This window comes from Mus caroli, unplaced genomic scaffold (genome assembly GCF_978045245.1).
Source record: "Mus caroli unplaced genomic scaffold, Mus_caroli_1 scaffold_9, whole genome shotgun sequence".
In the NCBI taxonomy this organism is placed as follows: domain Eukaryota; kingdom Metazoa; phylum Chordata; class Mammalia; order Rodentia; family Muridae; genus Mus; species Mus caroli.
The window spans coordinates 23,870,844-23,891,177 of NW_028227264.1; positions in this window are offsets into that span (position 1 = coordinate 23,870,844).

The following is a 20,334-nucleotide window of genomic DNA, read 5'->3' on the forward strand; positions in this document are numbered from 1 at the left end:
TCAACTTAGAATCAAATTTCTGGATATTTCCCTAAAAACATTGGTTCTTAATTAACCTAGTTAATTAAGGTAGGAAGACCCACTTTAAAAGTGGGTAGTAGCATTGTATGAGCTAGTGTCCTAGACTATATCAAAAGAAGAAATAGAGGCTATTTGCCATCATTCCCTCATCTCAGCCTCCTGGTTGTAGATTTAATGTGACCAGCTGCTTCATCTTCCTGCCCCCAGACCAGGGTGAACTGTATTCTCTTAAACTGTGAGCCAAAAGTAAACTGGTCTTTCCTTTTAAAATATTATTAAGCCAGGCATGGTGGCACACGCCTTTAATCCCAGCACTTGGTAGGCAGAGGCAGGCAGATTTCTGAGTTCGAGGTCAGCCTGGTCTACAAAGTGAGTTCCAGGGCAGCCAGGGCTATGCAGAGAAACCCTGTCTCAAAAAACCAATATATATTTTGGGTGTATATGGTGGGATGTGTGCCGTGGTGGTGTGTGTGTATGGGTGGGGATGAGCAGAGTCGGTTTTCTTTTTTTTTTTTTTTTTTGATTTTTAATATTTTATTACATATTTTCCTCAATTACATTTCCAATGCTATCCCAAAAGTCCCCCATAGCGCCCCCCACTTCCCTACCCACCCATTCCCATTCTTTTGGCCCTGGCATTCCCCTATATTGGGGCATATAAAGTTTGCAAGTCCAATGGGCCTCTCTTTCCATTGATGGCCGACTAGGCCATCTTTCGATAGAGTCGGTTTTCTTTATCTTTTATTCAGGTTCCAGGGATTGAACTCAGATCACTCACTGAGCTGCTCTGCTGCCTCACTCTCTTCCTTAGGTTGCCTTTTCTGGCATTTTTGTCACAATAAGAAAAGTAACCAAGACATTGCCTTAGTTGGGATTTCTAGTGTCATGAAAAGATACCATAACCATGTATGTTTTCTTATAAAGAAAAAGCATTTAATCGGGGCTGCCTACAGTTCAGAGCTTTAATCCATTAATATCTTAGCAAGAGGCATGGCAGCATGCAGATGGACTTTCAGACAGGTATTGGAGAAGGAGCTGAGAGTTCTACACCAGGATCTGTAGGCAGCAGAAAGAGAGAATGACGTTAGGCCTGGCTTAAGCATCTGAAACCTGAAAGCCTTCCCCCAGTGACACACTTCCTCCAAAAAGAACACACCTACTCCTACAAGGCCACACCTCCTGAGTGTGCCACTGTCTATGAGCCTATGAGGGCCCTTTTCATTCAAACCACATTCCATTCCCTGGGCCCCATAGGCTTGTAGCCATATCATAACACAGAAATGCAGTCAGGCCCAACTTCAAAAGTCCTCATAGTCCATCACTCTGAACCTTGTTTAAAAGTCCAAAATTCAGTCTCTCCTGAGACTCTTGCAATCTCTTAACTATAATCCCCAGTAAAATCAAAATCGAAAAGCCGATCACATCCTTCCAACATGCAAAGACACAGAATATACACTCACTGTTGCAAGAGTGAGGGGAGAGAGCTTAGTGAGGAAACACTGAACCAAAACAAGACCAAACCCACCTGGTCAAACTCCCAACTCTACATCCCCATGTTTAATATCCAAATGCCCTTCAGATCTCCGACTCATTTTAGCTTTGTTGATTGCAGCATATCTCTTTTCTCTTGGGCCTGGTCTACTCCCTGGTCACTTGGCCTCAGGCTTTTCTTTACTCTGTTTACACTTTGTGGTGCTCCTTTTTCTCTTCCAGCTGTTTCCCTTGCCCAGCTAGCTCCTTTTCATGATAAATCTGAGTAAGACTGGCCACTAAGAGCCATACAACATTGTCAATACTAAGTTGTTTTTTAAATGTCCTCTCCTAAAGCCATTAATCCATGTTCTTCAATTTAGCCTCCGGCAGATTGTTTGGGCTGAAACAAGGGCAAAAACAATCATGTTCTTTAGCATAATATCACAAGAATGAGCCGGGCGTGGTGGCGCACGCCTTTAATCCCAGCACTAGGGAGGCAGAGGCAGGTGGATTTCTGAGTTCGAGGCCAGCCTGGTCTACAAAGTGAGTGCCAGGACAGCCAGGGCTACACAGAGAAACCCTGTCTCGAAAAACCAAAAAAAAAAAAAAATATCACAAGAATGGTCTCCAGGCCACATACTAATATTCTTCTCTGAAACATGTTGAGCCAGGCTCCAACACATGTTCAAATCACCCTCAGCACCACTGTCTTACAGGCTTATACTAGTATGGCCCATTCAATTCTGCTTAAAACTTCAGCTGCTTTTCTAATTTAAGGGCTCAATGTCCACATTTCTTCAAACAAAAACATGGTCTAGCCTTTCATAGCAGGAGGCCAGTCTCAGGTATGAGCGTCTGCCTTAGGCTTTCTATTGCTATGAAGAGACACCATGACCACAGGGACTCTTATAAAGGGAGACATTTAATTAGGGCTGGCTTACTGTTTAGCCCATTATTATCATGTGGGAAGCATGGTACCATATAGGCAGACATGGTGTTGGAGAGTAACTAGAGTAACTGAGACTTTTACATGCCAATTTGAAGACAACAGGAAGAGAGAGTGGGCCTAACTTTTTCAGAACCCACAAAGCCCACCCCCATTGTCACACTTCCTCCAACAAGGCCACGCCTATCCTAACAAGGCCACACTTCCTAACAGTACCACTCTCTATGAGCCTATAGTGGTCATGTCATTTACACCACCACAGACATTGTCCTAAGTGAACCCTTGCATCTCCTTAAGGACATCTGAGTTCATCTTTGTGGACTGGACTGAGATGTCATGATTACCCTACAGAGCTTTTAGTATTACATTCCCAATTTCTTGAGATAAATTCGCATGAGTCATCTGTGTATTTGAAACAAAGAGATAGTTCATTTGACGAAAAACAATGTTTGAACTTTGGAGTTAGACCTAGGTTGTAGTCTCCATTTTAGCTCCTAACTAGATATTAGGTCATAACAATCTATGTAAACTGAGTTTCCTCCCATTTACAATAATTCCTGCTTTCTTGGGATACTATCAGCTTACATGAGGTAATATGTATGAACTCATCACATGGTAACTGTAGTTCTTGCTTGCTTTTTCTGTCTGCATTCTTCGTCCCTGTTTATGGTGGCACTGAGCTCTCAGGCTTAGATTTAACAATGACTTCCTCTTCCTGTCACCCACATCCAGGTAGTCAACAAATCCCATTGATTGTTCCTCTATAATGACTCCCCACCCTTCCTCCCCTTTTACTATTTCCTCTGCCACTGCCCTACTTTGTCTCCTGCCAGAATTATGACCTTATATTTTATATTTTGGTTACAACTCTACTCCTCAGTAATGTTACTCACCTCCCTGCCTCAGCCGTTAAATGAGTCCTCCAAACTTGAGAAGAAATATGTCATCTTGTTACAGTACTCCATGTCCTTGAGACCTTTCGGTCATAAGCCAGTGTGCTGTCAACTTCCACTGGCACCTTTGTCTTTGTTTCCTAAGCCCTCCATGCCTTCTCTCTGCCCTGTGTCAGGCTATCAGAATGTCTATGTCCCAGGCTGGGAATGTAGCACAATGGTAGAACATCTGCCCTTTTGCATAAAGCCCTGGGTTTGCTCTCTTAACACAGCCACAAACAGAAGGTCTTAACTCATTCAGTCAGGTGCTTGTACATCATCCCTGGCTCATATTTCTAGAAACTAAAATAGCAAGGTAGAGATTGAGTACCTACCTCTAATAAATAGCTAAAAGATGAGAACAATCTACCCAAATATCTATTAACAGAAGGTTGTGTGTGTGAGAGGGTGTTGGGGGAGATATACACATACCCCGACCCAACACACACACAAAGAGAAAGAGAGAGAAAACATGTGCACGTGTATGTGTGTATATGTGTACATTCACATACATATAAATATCATATAACCTACCCTTAAAGACAACTGGGATTTGGGCAAATGCTATAATGTGAACAATTCTTTAAGATATCACACTAAGTGAAATAAGCCAATCAGAAAAGGATAAAGAGTTTGATTCTACTCAAATGAAGTACTAGAGTTGGAAAATTCCTAGAGGCAAGGAACAGAAAGACAGTTGTCAGGGGCTATGAGAGGGACTATACAGAAATATTGTATAATGAGTAAGATTTTCAGTTTACAAGAACAAAAAATTCAATAAATTAGTGGTCCAGAACAAAGTGATCACTAGATTGTGCTTTAAGGTAGTTAAAATGGACACATTTATGTGGAATTTTATCACAGTTAAAACTGTTTTAAGCTAAGTTTTAGTTGTAGAGAATAAGAATTTAGGATTATGCCAGGCATCAGGAAACCAGAAACAAAAACCACGTTTACAGTCCTGGGAGTACCTGTGCTTAGACAAGACTCATGTTAACTACACTTGAGATATGAAGATTTCCTCTGTTCTGTATTATTTTAGCACTTGCCATACCCTGCTCCATATAGTATCTGCACCATGTAATCTATCAAAGCACTTAGTGCAGTTCATTGCACATAATGGGTGTTCAATAAATACTTGCTAAGTTGAACAGAATGGAGTGGAAGTTAACTCTAGCCATCAATGATGCTCAGAGCCAGAAATGACACCTTCCTCCTAAAGGGTGTACCGAGGAATGGCACGCTCCAACAAAAATGATCACAGAAAAGCCTTACCTCAGAAACAAATCAAGGGCTGGGGATGTTACCCAGGGTAGAATGTCACCTTAGCATATGTGACGTGTTCGGTTGGACCCCCCAACACCACAAACAAAACAAAGCCCACCAGGACAACATCACTCTGACTGGGGATCCCTGAGTATTATGAACTTAATGGATAGGGACAAATATCGTGAGTGTTCCAAATTTCACATCTAAAGCCAGGCTTTACACATGAGGATGTCTGTAACTTCCTAATCTCTGATAATGTTAATTATACCCACCTATGTGTCAACCGTGACTTAAGCCTGTGAATTTGAATGATGGGAGGTAAGTTCCCTCCCCCCCCCCCCACACACACACAAGCTGGGACTCTTCTTTTTAATTTCAGGAAAAGAGTTTCTGTCTTACCACCTTGATGAGGTATAGGTCTCTGGATGCTAATAGTAATGGTTTTGATTTAGGGAAGATTGCTATGTGTCAAGATCTCTGCTGAGATCTTTACATTTTTTCTGTCATGCTCTTTGTCAGTCTTGCTGGAGAGGTATCAGGGTAGGTTTCTTTTCACATGCTAATGCTAAATATCTTCGCTTGTTTTGTTGTTGTTGTTTGTTTTTATCTTGTTTTGTTTTGTTTCCTTAACAGTATGACATTTTCCTTTTCGGGAGCTATACTTCCCATTTCAAATTGTCCTGGGGCCTGTCCTTTCTCAGGATTCTCCACAAAGAAGTTTGGGGTAAATAAAATGAGGCCAACTAGACTCTGTTGGAATAATCTGAGTCTTAGACTCAGCGACCAACCAGGGCAAAGATGTAGATAGGTCACTACAGCATACACAAGCCAAACTCTTGAATGCTGTTTGCTTTAGTCGGCCATCACTGCAAAGAGAGGCCCATTGGACTTGCAAACTTTATATGCCCCAGTACAGGGGAACCCCAGGGCCAAAAAGGGGGAGTGGGTGGGTAGGGGATTAGGGGGGTGGGTATGGGGGACTTTTGGGATAGCATTGAAAATGTAAACGAGGAAAATACCTAATAAAAAAATAAATTAAAAAAAAAAAAAAAAAGAAAAGAAAAGTCCAGCATTCAGTATCGCCTTCAGCATTATAGTCTATCAAGTTTTGTTCTAATACATTCGGCTTTTTTCTATCTTTGCTTATAAACTAAAACTTCGCCGCCATAGTTTTCTGTTCTGATTGCTGTCTGAGCAGGCTTGCAGGTTTGCAGGCATGTGTTTACAGCAGCACATTTGTTATCTCAGTGTTTATGTCGCCAGAGGTCTGGGCACAGTTAGCCTACTGTCCCTGCTGAGGACTTCACAGAGGCAAGCTCTCCCCTAAGGCCTACATTCCTGTTCTAAGCCCACCTGGTAACTGGAAAAACTCCATTCCTGCCAATTACAATACCAAAGTCCCCTTTTCCCCTTTGGGCTGTCCCTTGCAGCTGTCTGCTCAGAGGTCTAAAAGATCTCTCTATCTTACCACCCAACCCTATCTGGAGTTATTTTACAACACTCTATTTTTTTTCTCAAGACTCCATGAGAGATATCAAGGCTTTCAACAAATATGTCAAGAATCAACATGCGTGAATCACCATGCCAGGAAGCATAACAAAGCCCAAGATCACCCGCAAGAAGCTCGCTTTGTATCAGAAAACACAGACAGATTGCAAGGGTATGGTCACACATGGGATGAGAGGGAAGGAGAGCACAGAAAGTAGTGAAGTGATTTTTTTTGTTAAAATGAGAGAGAGAAATTGAAGAGAAAATAAGAGGATTTGACCTTAGAGAACAGTGAGCAGAGAGGTTTCCTGAACCTCTTTCTGGAGGGAATTTCTCCTCACTTTGCCATTGCCATTTATAACTGAACACATAGTACGTTTTCTTAATTAAAATATTGGTATTAATTACCTCATACCCTGTTTTCTTGGTTAGTTTCAGGCAGAAGTTCTCATCCAGTGGACTGTGACCCCTTAGGGTATCAAATGACCTTTTCACAGGGGTCACTTAAGGTCATCAGAAAACAGAGATATTTACATTGCACTTTAGGAAGGTTGAGAAGTACTGGTTTAAGGGAATTTAGAAGCCAAGGAAAAGAAGTAAAGTGTAGGTTGCCTATAGCAAATGAACTGTCTAACTCAAAAGGATGTTTTCACTAAGGTACAATCTGAATGGTATACTAGTTTATTGACAGTTCACTTTCTTAGGTGATGTCTTCTATTGTTACCTGTGGACTCTATTCTTTCTCTTGGGCAAAGATGTTACTGGTGGACAGTAAGGCAAATGGCACAAAGGTCACCAAAGAACAAAACAAATCAAAATAGAAAATAGCAGTTCATACTCTTTCCACTCTAATAAATATCTGGACATATGATTTATTAATTGTTAAATTTTTACATAATAGAGTCAAGAAACTATTATCGCAGTACTGTTGAAGTAGCTGCTAAGAGATACAATGTTTCAAAATAATATTGTCAGATATACAGAATCCATACCCTAGCACAAACTGTCCTTTTATTTATTCAATAATTCAGCACATATTTATGAGAAACCTCTATATGTCAGGAACTAGATTAGCTTCCAAGTGTAAAGCACTAAATAAGACACATACACTCTTAGAAAGCAATATGCTATCTTCAAAAAGGTGGCAGTTACAGAATATCACAGAAGCTCTGTGGGAATCAAAAGACAAAGAATTTTCTTTCATTTTAGGCAATGATATGAGGCTTTTCAGATGAGACATTTAAGTAGAGCTATAAAACCAGAATGGAAAAGATGGGTCACTTGCCTCCAACATCCAAGCAAGAACTCAAGTGCTTCTCTTGCTTATCTGACATAAACTTTATGGAACCCACCTCACCAGCTCTGAAACCTTCTGGAGTGATAAGTGTCACTCTTCTGCTGTCCACTGTGATTCTGGAATTTTAGAACTCTGAGACCCCACATTCTTTGGTATAACCAGAGGTACTAGCTCAAAACCTTGAGCAAAAATGGCTTCAATTATAGGCCAGACTAATGCCCCAAAACACACTTATGATACAGGGTTGTCATCAAATAGTTCATACAACACAATTTATGACTTGATTTTATTTTACCTTCATTTTTTCCAGATATGCAAATTCCATACATGTAAACTTGCTTACCAGTTAATTCCATTGTGCTCATTAGATCTTGCCTATGATAATGATATGGACTATTTTTACAAGACTATAATATATTCCTCAACTTCCTATAAAGAAAAAAGCAAGAACTTAGCCTTTGCAATTTATATAACAAATTACAAATGTACTTAGTTTTTATTAACATCTATACCTTCATCCTATGGCCCTTACAGATGAGATGGGTATAAAGTATTCAGTGTAGCATTGTCTATAAGAAAAAAAATAACTTTTTGGACTGTGGGTATGGCTCAGTGGTAGAGAACATATATAGCATTCATTAGGCCCTAAGTTCAGTAGTTCAGTACCACCCAATAACACGCGCACACACACACACACACACACACACACACATACACCCCTTTACATCATTAATCAATAACTTCTGTTGGGGCTAGAGAGATGGCTCGGGGGTTAAGAGCACTGACTACTCTTCCAGAGGTCCTGAGTTCAATTCCCAGCAACTACATGGTGGCTCACAACCATCTATAATGGGATCCTATGCCCTCTTCTGGTGTGTCTGAAGACAGCAACAATGTACTCACATATATAAAAATAAATAAATCTTTAAAAAAAAGATTATATTTACAAAAAATAACTTCTGGTATACACACACACACATATATATACATACACATATATCATATATATACACATATATACATATATACATACATATATGCGTGTATATATATATATAAAGAGAGAGAGAGAACAACTTTCTACAGGGTAAATAAAGTTTGTCTATTAGAAGACTAGTGAAACTGTGAGAGAGAGACATGGCACAATTCTGAAGATATACTGGAGCAGCAGAAAGTGTATACAGAGTATTTTGTATTTTCAAAGGAGAATACATTGCAGAAATACAGATACAGACAGTTGGAGGGCAATAGATGTAAGACTAAGAGTATTCAAATTTATTTAATTTTTTTTGATGACAGGATCACTGCACAAAAAAGTCTTGCGTGAGCCATCTTTCATATTACTTGCTAAATGAGAAATTGAAGCTTGGCTCGCTCTGCTTAAGAACATGCCTCTGTATGAGTTGGTCATCAAGAAGAGTCAATATAAAAACACAAGGACTCTGAACCAAAGACATAAGAAAGAAAAGCCTTAGACACTTAAGAAGTTAGTGAGAGCATGATGGGAAAGTATCAAGTACCAGCCAAGAAGTCAAGCTGAGCACAACCCTAGCCTCCATGGTCTCTGGTGTAAGCATGGTGGGAACAGAAATCCCTTGTAAAAGCAGGAGGCTCTCACCTCTCAGAGAGGCAGTGAGTGAAGGCGAAGGTCTTAAGAGTGCTGTGCTTGGTACAAAGCCACCCAAGTAAAACCAGAAGGACAATCAGACCAACAGATGGACAAACCATGGCTGAGATGCATGAAAAGCCAAGGAAGCACAAAACCTTCACAGGCTATAATTCCTCCTCTATGACTGAGTTCAAAGACACTCAATGTGCCAACTGGTAAACATTTCCAGTTCACTAGTAAAAATGATCGCTGATCTGAGAGAGAGTACTATCAAGCAAATGAACTCAGTCTGGGTCTTAGAGAGGAAAGTCAGACACACAGAGGAAAAAGTTGGTGAAATGGTAAGAAATCTGGAATTCTGACAGAGATGGAGGGTACCAGCAGAGTGTCCAGGCAGCCTATAGAACTGGAGAAGCTGTGAGGCATTGCATCAGATGGGGTAAATATCTAAAATATTGAGAAAAAAAAACCCCAGCAAAATTAAACAGGAGAATCAAACTGCCCATCAGCGAATGTGCAAACAAAATCAGCAGATAGTTGTCAAGAAGCACAAATGGCCAATGTGGACTTTAAAGTGTACCCAGCATGCTTGTCTATCAGAGAAAGGCTTTGTGATTTGTTCTGTTTGCCACACTGCTGTGGTTGAAGTGCATGAAAAGAGCTAAAATGCTCCAAAATAGAGAAGAATATCTTTTCAGCTAATCAGGGATGCTCATTATTGCAATCCCCCTAAAACTTGACAGCTATGGTCTCTTAAAGATTAACTGTAGTGTGGCTTCTGAAACCACATCAAAGTTCTCTTCATACTCTCTTGTGTACCATTCTGTCCTTCGGATCCCCCAAATCCTGTTTGTCTTATACTCTGAAGAACTTTTTAAAGTCTGGTGATGTCTTAAAACATGCACTATTCACCTAAAAATATTTGTCTGCTCAGTTATGTAGCCTTTCAGAGTGGTAGCACAAATCTCTCACAATATGAAGAGTCCATTTTGGTGTCTCCACTTTTTATTATTATTTAAGAATTATAAAAAATTCTTAAATAATAATATGTATGTATAAGTATGAGAGCTTGAAAATTAGTTGAGATCATGGTGGTGGCTACATGTTTTACAAAATTTTAATTTTTGCTTAAAAGCTCAAATATCATAATAGGTGTTTCACTGTATACATATTTTAAGTAACGGTTTATTTTGTTCATTTAAAAAAAAAATATTTCACGGGGCTAACAAGATGGCTCAGAGGTTAAGAGCACTGACTGCTCTTCCGAAGGTCCTGAGTTCAAATCCCAGCAACCACATGGTGGCTCACAACCATCTGTAATGAGATCTGACACCCTCTTTTGGTGCATCTGAAGTCAGCTACAGTGTACTTATGTATAATAATAAATAATCTTTGGGTCGGAGCAAGCAGGGACTGAGCAAGTGGGCTGACTGGAGTGAGCAGAGGTCCTAAAAATTCAATTTCCAACAACCACATGAAGGCTCACAACCATCTGTACAGCTACAGTGTACTCATATACATAAAATAAATAAATATATCTTTGAAAAAAAGTATTTCTCAGCCATGGGAGTAGCCACAGATTAGCTGTCATTCCTTTGAGTAGAAATGTGATGCCTCATGGATGGTTCACTAGCTGTGTTCTCAGTCTGTCATAAGGCACATAAACATTAATCTTTGGAATACAGTACCAAGAAAATTCGTAGAGGAATGGCTTCATTGAACTGTCTGTTGCAGTAGACAGAACACCCAGAAGACAGACACCCAGGTGAGAAATGCAATGGAATCATTACGTTTCCTGTTCTGTTGAGGACATTCTGCAACGAAATCAGAACGTGTCAATCTCTGAGTATATGACAGGGAAGAATCAAAAGCTGGATTCTTGATCATTTAAGATTTCCCAACACCACCTTTGTGTCACTGGAGAAAACATGGGTGAAAATGACCAGTGATATTTTATATCATTATGAAAGCAGTTTGATTTCATGAACTAACTCATAATACCTTAAAGATACACCAGGCATCCACAGCTTGCAAATTAAGACACATTTGCATAAAAAGTTTCTGAGTACTAGAATGGAAACTGGTAAAGTTATTTGTCACCAATGAACACTGGATAATAGGGGTCAGGCGTCATAGGAAGAGATTTCACTCCACACTCTTTTATTTTTAAATTTGATCCAAGAGAATATACTAGGCATTCTAAAATTAATTTTAATATGATTTTTAAAAATTTATTTTTAGATTTATTTATTTTATGTATGTGAGTACACTGCCACTCTCTTCAAACATACCAGAAGTGGGGATCAAATCCTGTTACACATGGTTGTGAGCCACAATGTGGTTTCTGGGAATTGAACTCAGGACTTTAACCGCTGAGCCATCTCTCCAGCTCTTAATATGATTTTTTTAAAAGCATAAGAAATTCAAAAGCTGGACACAGGAAAATAGGATGACAGAGTTCTTTATATGTGGAGAGTGTTCAGCATAGCTACAAAGTTTCAAAGTGATTTTCTGGGACAATATTAAGAAAATTCATGCCCTTCCTCCCGGTTCTTTCTGCTGGAGCAGATTCTTGACTGGTCTGCTCCAGTGAAGACACTGTATCCCGATCCATCCTAGAGAACCCACTACACTCAGAGTAGTTGGTAAGAACCCTACCACCCCCATCCCATCCCCCTATCCCTGCCCCAACATTCCACAGCTGCTGCTGGGAGCCTGGTAGACTCTGTGACCCATCATCCATCACACCCCCCCCCCACCTGAATACTACTCCCCTTCTGTCCCTTCTGTCTCTTCTACCCAGTCCTTTCTGCTGGGGCAGACTCTTGGCTGATCTGCTCTAGTGAAGACAAAATATCCTGACCCATCCTAGATGACCTGCTGCCTTCAGAACAGTACAGGACCCTCTGCACTCAGAGTAGTTGAGGATCGGCTGCACTTACAGCAATTGAACAACAGCTTGACTGCTGCACTGTAGACCCAAAAGTCTGAAGGCCTCCCAGGAGATCTACTGCAGCCAGGGCAACAGATCAGCAACTTCTCTGCCCCTGTGAAGAGTCCCCCAGTTGGAAGGCCCCACAGTTGGTCTGCTACAGCCAAGGCTGCAGGCCTATCAGGAGATCTGAAGCAATTCAGGGACAAAAGATGCAGATGACAGACAGTCACCCAGACCAACAAACACCAAGGACATCCAGATGGTGAGAGGCAAGCAGAAGACTATAAGCAACAGAAGCCAATATGCATGGGCATCATCAGAACCCAGTTCTCCCATCACAGTAAGCCCTGAATATACCAACACACCTGAAAATCAGGAAGCTGACCTAAAATCCTATATCATGGAGATAATAGAGTCCTTTAAGGAGGATATCAATAACTCACTGCAAGAAATATAGGAAAACACAGGCAAACAGGTGAAGGAATTGAATAAAGTGATCTAAGACCTAAAAGTAGAAGTAGAAATAATAAAGAAAACACAAATGGAGGCAAACCTGGAAATGGAAAACCTAGGAAAGAGGTCAGGAATTACAGATGTAAGTATCACCAACAGAATACAAGAGATAAAAGAGAGAATCTCAGGTGTAGAAAATACCATAGAAGAGATTGATACAAATGTAAAAGAAAATTCAAAACAAAACCTCCTAACCTAAAGTATCCAAGAAATTCAGGACACAATGAAAAGACCAAATCTAAGAATAATGGGAATAGAGGAGAATGAAGATTCCCAGGTCAAAGGACCTGAAAATGTCTTCAACAAAATCATAGAAGAAAACTTCCCCAACCTAAAGAGATGGCCATAAAGGTACAAGAAGCCTATAGAACATCAAATAAATGAGACCAGAAAAGAAAATCCTCTCATCACATAATAATCAAACACTAAACACACAGAATAAAGAAAGAATATTAAAAGCTGCAAAATAAAAGGCCAAGATTAGACCTATGAGAATACCAGACTTCTCAACAGAGACTATGAAAGCCAGAAGAGCATGGTCAGACGTCAAGAGACTCTAAGAGAACACAAATGCCAGCCCAGGTTACTATACCAAAAAAAACTCTCTCTCTCTCTCTCTCTCTCTCTCTCTCTCTCTCTCTCTCTCTCTCTCTCTCTCTCTCTTTCTCTCTCTCTCTCTCTCTCTCTTCGAGACAGGGTTTCTCTGTGTAGCCCTGACTGTCCTGGAACTCACTTTGTAGACCAGGATGGCCTTGAACTCAGAAATCCACCTGCCTCTGCTTCATGAGTTCAGCAAAACTCTCAATCAACATAGATGGAGAAACCAAAATATTCCAGAAGAAATCAAATTCAAACAGTATCTATATACCATTCTAGCCCTAGCCCAGAGGATCCTAGGAGGAAAACTCCAACACAAGGTAGGTACCTGCAACAAAGAAAGGACAAGATATTAAACATCTTACAACAAAGCCAAAAGGAGAGAACCACAAGAACATAAAGACATCTACAAAAACAAACATATCAGGAACCAACGATAATCTTTCTTTAATATCTCTGAATATTAATGAACTCAACTCATCTATAAAGAGACATAAGCTAACAGACTGGATACACAAACAAGATCCAGCATTTTGCTGCATACAAGAAACATACCTCAAAAACAAAGACAGGGCCGGGCAGTGGTGGCTCATGCCTTTAATCCCAGCACTTGGGAGGAGATAAACAAACAAACAAACAAACAAACAAAAACAAGCACTATCTCAGAATAAAAGGATGGGAAAAGGTTGTCCAAGCAAATGGTCCCAGGAAAAAAAGCAGGAGTTGCCATCCTCATATCCAATAAATTAGACTTTCAACCAAAAGTTATCAAGTGTGATGAAGGAAACTTCATGTTCATCAAGGGGAAAATCCACTAAGAGAAAGTCTCAATTCTGAATATCTATGCCCTAAACGCAAGAGCACCCACATTCATAAAAGAAACTTTATTTAAGATCAAAACACACATTGAACCCCACACAATAATAGTGGGAGACTTCACTACCCCACTCTCACCAATGGACATTGAAACAGAAACTAAACAGCAACACAGTGAAAAGTTATGAACCAAATGGATTTAACAGATATCTACTGAACATTTTACCCTAAAACAAAAGAATATACCTTCTTCTCAACACCTCAAAGTACCTTCTCCAAAATCGATGATATAATTGGTCACAAAACAACTCTCAACTGATATAAGAAGCTTGACATAATACTATTCATTCTATCAGATCACCATGGCCTTAGGCTGGTCTTCAAGAACAGCAAAAACTACAGAAAACCCACATACATGTGGAAATTGAACAACTCTTTACTCAATGATAACTTGGTAGGGAAGAAATAAAGAAAAAAAATTAAAGACTTCCTAGAATTTAGTGAAAATGTTGACACATCATATGGGACACAATGAAAGCAGTGCTAAGAGGAAAGTTCATTGCACTAAGTGTCCTGATAAAGAAACTGGAGATATCTTACACTAACAACTTAACAGCACACTTTAGAGCTCTAGAACAAAAAAGAAGCAAACTTACCCAAGAGGAGTAGAAGACAGGAAACAGTCAAACTCAGGGCAGAAATCAACCAAATAGAAACAAAGAAAACAATACAAAGAATCAACAAAACCAGAAGTTGGTTCTTTGAGAGAATCAGCAAGATAGATAAACCCCTAGCCAAACTAACTAAAGGGTCAAGAGGCAGTATCCAAATTAACAAAATCAGAAATGAAAAGGGAGACATAACAACAAAAATGGAGAAAATTCAAAAATTCATCAAATCCAACTATAAAAGCCTATACTCAACCAAACTGGAAAATATAGATGAAATAGATGGATTTTTAGACAGATACCACATACCAAAGCTAAATCAAAAGCAGTAAACTATCTAAACAGGTCCATATCACACAAGGAAATAGAAGAAGTCATTAAAAACCTCCCAACCAAAAAAAGCCCAGGGCCAGATGAATTTAGTGCAGAATTCTACCAGACCTTCAAAGAAGACCTGATACCAATTTTCCTCAACTCTTCCATAAAATAGAAAGAGAAGGAACACTAGCTAACTCATTCTATGAAGCCACAATTACTCTATACCTAAATCACACAAGGACCCCACCAAAAAAGAGAACTTCAGACCAATCTCACTTGTGAATATGGATGCAAAACTACTCAATAAAATTGTCATAATCTGAACCCAAGAACACATCCAAACCATCTTTTACCACTATCAAGTAGGCTTCATCTGAGGGATGCAAGGCTGGTTTAACATAATCCATTATATAAACAAACTCAAAGGAAAGAAATCACTTGATCATCTCCTTACATGCAGAAAAAAAACATTTGACAAAATACAACACCCCTTCATGTTAAAAGTATTGGAGAGATCCTGTATCCCAGTTCTCTCAGAGACCAGTCCACAGAGGAGAGTGCACCAGCCGCAGAAGCAACAGAGCTTCTTGGACAGGATCCCTTCCGGCCTTCATCCTCAGCCAGGAGACAGTGCTGAGACCAAGACCTCTGCATACGTTCCCTGCCAGAGGAGAGCTTACGTGCAGAGAGTGCTCTGACCACTCAGGAGACAGTTGTACTCTCAGTAGTGCTGAGAGAGTCTAACAGAATCATAGGAGGAACAAGCTCCAGCCAGAGACAGCTAGAATATCTAACACCAAAGATTACCAGATGGCGAAAGGCAACCAGAATCTTACTAACAGAAGCCAAGACAACTTGACATAATCAGAACCCAGTACTCCCACCACAGCTAGTCCTGGATACCCCAACACACCCAAAAAGCAAGATTCAGATTTAAAATCATATCTCATGATGCTGGTAGAGGATTTTAAGAAGGGCATTAATAACTCACTGAAAGAAATACAGGAGAACACCGCCAAACAAGTAGAAGTCCTTAAAGAGGAAGCATAAAAATCCCTCAAAGAATTACAGGAAAACACTGCTAAACAGGTAGAAGTCCTTAAAGAGGAAACACAAAAATCCCTTAAAAAATTACAGGAAAACACAATCAAACAGGTGAGGGAAGAGAGAATCTCAGGTGCAGAGGATTCCATAGAAAACATAGACACAACAATCAAAGAAAATGCAAAATGCAAAAAGATCCTAACTCAAAACATCTAGGAAACCCAGTACACAATGAGGACCAAACCTAAGGTTAATAGGTATAGATGAGATGAAGATTTTCAACTTAAAGGGCCAGTAAATATCTTCAACAAAATTATAGAAGAAAACTTCCCTAACCTAAAGAAAGAGATGCCCATGAACATACAAGGAGCCTACAGAACTCCAAATAGACTGGACCAGAAAAGAAATTCCTCCTGACACATAATAATCAGAACAAAAAATGCACTAAATAAAGATAGAATATTAAAGGCAGTAAGGGAAAAAGGTCAAGTAACATATAAAAGCAGACCTATTAGAATTACACCAGACTTCTCACCAGAGAATATGAAAGCCAGAAGATCCTTGGCAGATGTTATACAGACCCTAAGAGAACACAAATGCCAGCCCAGGCTACTATACCCAGCAAAATTCTCAATTACCATAGATGGAGAAACCAAAATATTCTATGACAAAACCAAATTCACACATTATCTTTCCATGAATCCAGCCCTTCAAAGGATAGATAATAAAGGTTAAACTCCAACACAAGGAGGGGAATTATGCCCTCTTTGCTTGTAGAAAAAGCAAGAAAGTAATCCTTCAACAAACCTAAAAGAAGACAGCTGCAAGAACAGAATCCCAACTTTAACAACAAAAATAACAGGAAGCAACAATTACTTTTTCTTAATATGTCTTAATATCAATGGACTCAATTCCCCAATAAAAAGACATAGACTAACAGACTGGCTACACAAACAGGACTCAACATTTTGCTGCTTATAGGAAACACACCTCAGGGAAAAAGACAGACACTACCTCAGAGTGGAAGGCTGGAAAACAATTTTCCAAGCAAATGGTCTGAAGAAACAATCTGGAGTAGCCATTCTAATATCAAATAAAATCTACTTCCAACCCAAAGTTATCAAAAAAGACAAGGAGGGCACTTCATACTCATCAAAGGTAAAATCTTCTAAGATGAACTCTCAATTCTGAATATCTATGCTCCAAATGCAAGGCATCCACATTTATTAAAGAAACTTTAGTAAAGCTCAAAGCATACATTGAAAAGACCAAAGTGTGGATACTTCATTCCTTCTTAGAATGGGGAACAAAATATCAATGGAAGGAGTTACAGAGACAAAGTTTGGAGCTGAGACAGAAGGAAAGACCATCCATAGATGGCCCCACCCAGGGATCCATCCCAGAAACAACCACCAAACCCATACACTATTGTATATGCCAGCAAGATTTTGCTGACAGGACCCTGATATAGCTCTCTCTTATGAGGTTATGCCAGTGCCTAGCATATACAGAAGTGGATGCTCACACTTATCTATTGGATGGAACACAGGGCCCTCAATGAAGGAGCTAGAGAAAGTACCCAAGGAGCTAAAGGGAATAGGAGGAACAACAATATGCTCTAGCCAGTACCCCCCCAGAGCTTGTGTCTCTAGTTGCATATGTAGCACAGAATGGCGTAGTCGGCCATCAATGGGATAAGAGGCCCTTGGTCTTGCGAAGATTATATGCTTCAGTACAGGGGAATGCCAAGGCTAGGAAGTGGGAGTGGGTGGGTTAGGGAGCAGGGCAGGGGGAGGGTATAGGGGACTTTGAAGATAGCATTTGAAATGTAAATGAAGAAAATATCTAATAAAAAAGAGTATTGGAAAGATCAGAAATTCAGGGCCCATACCTAAACATAATAAAAGCAATTTATTGCAAACCAACAGTCAATATCAAATTAAATGGAGACATACTTGAAGCAATCGTACTGAAATTGGGGACAAGTGAAGGATGCCCACTCTCCCCATATCTATTCAATAACGTATTCGAAGTGCTAGCTAGAACAATAAGATAGCAAAGAGAGATCAAAGGGATACAAATTGGCAAAAAAAAATATATAAAGGTATCACTATTTGCCGATGATATGATAGTATATATAAGCAACCCCAAAAATTCTACCAGAGAGCTTCTCCAGCTGATAAACAACTTCAGCAAAGTGGCCAGATATAAAATTAACTCAAATAAATCAGTAGCCTTCCTTTATCCAAATGATAAACAGACTGAGAAAAAAATTAGGGAAACAACTCCCTTCATAATAGCCACAAATAATATAAAATATCTTGGGGTTAACTCTCACCAAACAAGTGAAAGACCTGTATGACAATAACTTCAATTCTCTCAAGAAAGAAATCAAAGGAGATCTCAGAAAATGTAGAGATTTTCCATGCTCGTGGATTGGCAGAATTAACATAGTAAAAATGGCCATCCTTCTAAAGGAAATCTATAGATTCATTGCAATGCCCATCAAAGTCCCAGCACAATTCTTCGAAGACATGGGAAGAGCAATTCTTAATTCATCTGGAAAGGCAAAAAATCCCAGAACAGCTAAAACAATTCTTAACAATAAAGGAACAGCTGAGGGAATCATCATTCCTGACCTCAAGCTTTATTACAGAGCAATAGTGATAAAAACTGCAAGGTATTGGCACAGAGACAAATATGTTGATCAATGGAATAGAACTGACAACCCAGAAATAAAACCACACACTTCCGGATACTTGGTCTTTGACAAAGATGCCAAAAATATACAATGGAAAAAAGAAAACATATTCAATAAATAGTGCTGGTATAACTGGATGTCTGTATGTAGGAAAATGAAAATAGTCCCATATTTGTCACCTTGCACAAAGCTCAAGTTCAAGTGGATCAAGGAAGTTAACATAAAACTAGATACACTGAATCTAATAGAAGAGAAAGTGGGAAAGAGGGTTGAACTCATTGACACAGGGGGAAATTTCCTAAACAGATCTCCATTGGATCATGCTTTAAGATTAAGAATTGATAAATGGGACCTCATGAAACTGGAAAGCTTCTGTAAGTCAAAGGACATAGTCAATAAGACAAATTGGCAACCTACAGATTGGGAAAAAGTCTTTACTAACTCCATATTCGATAGAGGGCTAATATCCAAAATATATAAAGAACTCAAGAAGCTAATCACACCCCCCCAAAAAAAACACACAACCCAGTCAAAAAATGTGGTATAGAATTAAACTGAAATTTCACAACTAGGGAATCTCGAATGGCTGAGAAGCACCTAAAGAAATGTTCAAAATCCTTAGTGATCAGAGAAAAGCAAATCAAAATGACCCCGAGATTCCACCTTATGCCAATCAGAATGGCTAAAGTCAAAACCACAGGTGACAAGACATGTTGGAGAAGCTGTGGAGAAAGAGGAACACTCCTCCATTGCTGGTGGGATTGCAAACTGGTACAGCCACTCTGGAAATCAATCTGGAGGCTCCTCAGAAAATTGGAAATAGATCTACCTGAAGACCCAGCCTTACCCCTCTTGGGAACATACCCAAAAGATGCCTCACCATGCCACAAAGGCACATGTTCCACTATGTTCATAGAAGCCTTATTTGTGATCGCCAGAAGCTGGAAACAACCCAGATGTCCTATGACAGAAGAGTGAATGCAGAAAATGTGGTTCATTTACACAATGGAATAATACTTAGCTATTAAGAACCAGGATATCCTGAATTTTGCAGGCAAATGGATAGAACTAGAAAATATCATCTTGAAGAACATGCATGGTATGTACTCACTAATAAGTGGATGTTAGCAAAAAAAAAAAAAAAAAGGTACAGAATACCCAAGATACAGTCCACAAAACGCAAAAACGTCAACAAGCTGATGTGCTTAAGTGAGGACACCTTGGTCCCACTTGGGAGGAAGAAGAAAGCAATCACAAGTGGAGAGAGAGGGAGAGACATTGGAGTGAAAGTGGATGGGGGAGGGGAGAGGGAGTGGGAGAAAGAGGGGAACCTGATCTGGTATTGGGTGAGGGAAAAGGACTTAAGCCCTGAGGACAACCAGAAAGAATGGAAAGAGGCAACCTTGGGAAATATGAGGTTGAAGGGACCCTCCAGAATGCACCAAAGACTTGGGAGGTAAGAGGCTCTCGGGACTCAAAGGGAAGGACTTTAGATGAAATGTCCGACAGTAGGGAGAAGGAACTTAGAAAGCCAACCTTCAGCAGGAAGACAGGGCATCAAGTGAAGGAGAGAGGGGACATCCCAAGTCACAACTCCGACCCATAATTGTTCCTGTCTGAAAGAATTACAGGGATGGGAATGGAGAGGAGCCTGAGGAAAAGATGGTCCAGCAACAGGCCCAAAGTGGGAGCCAGCTCAAGGGGAGG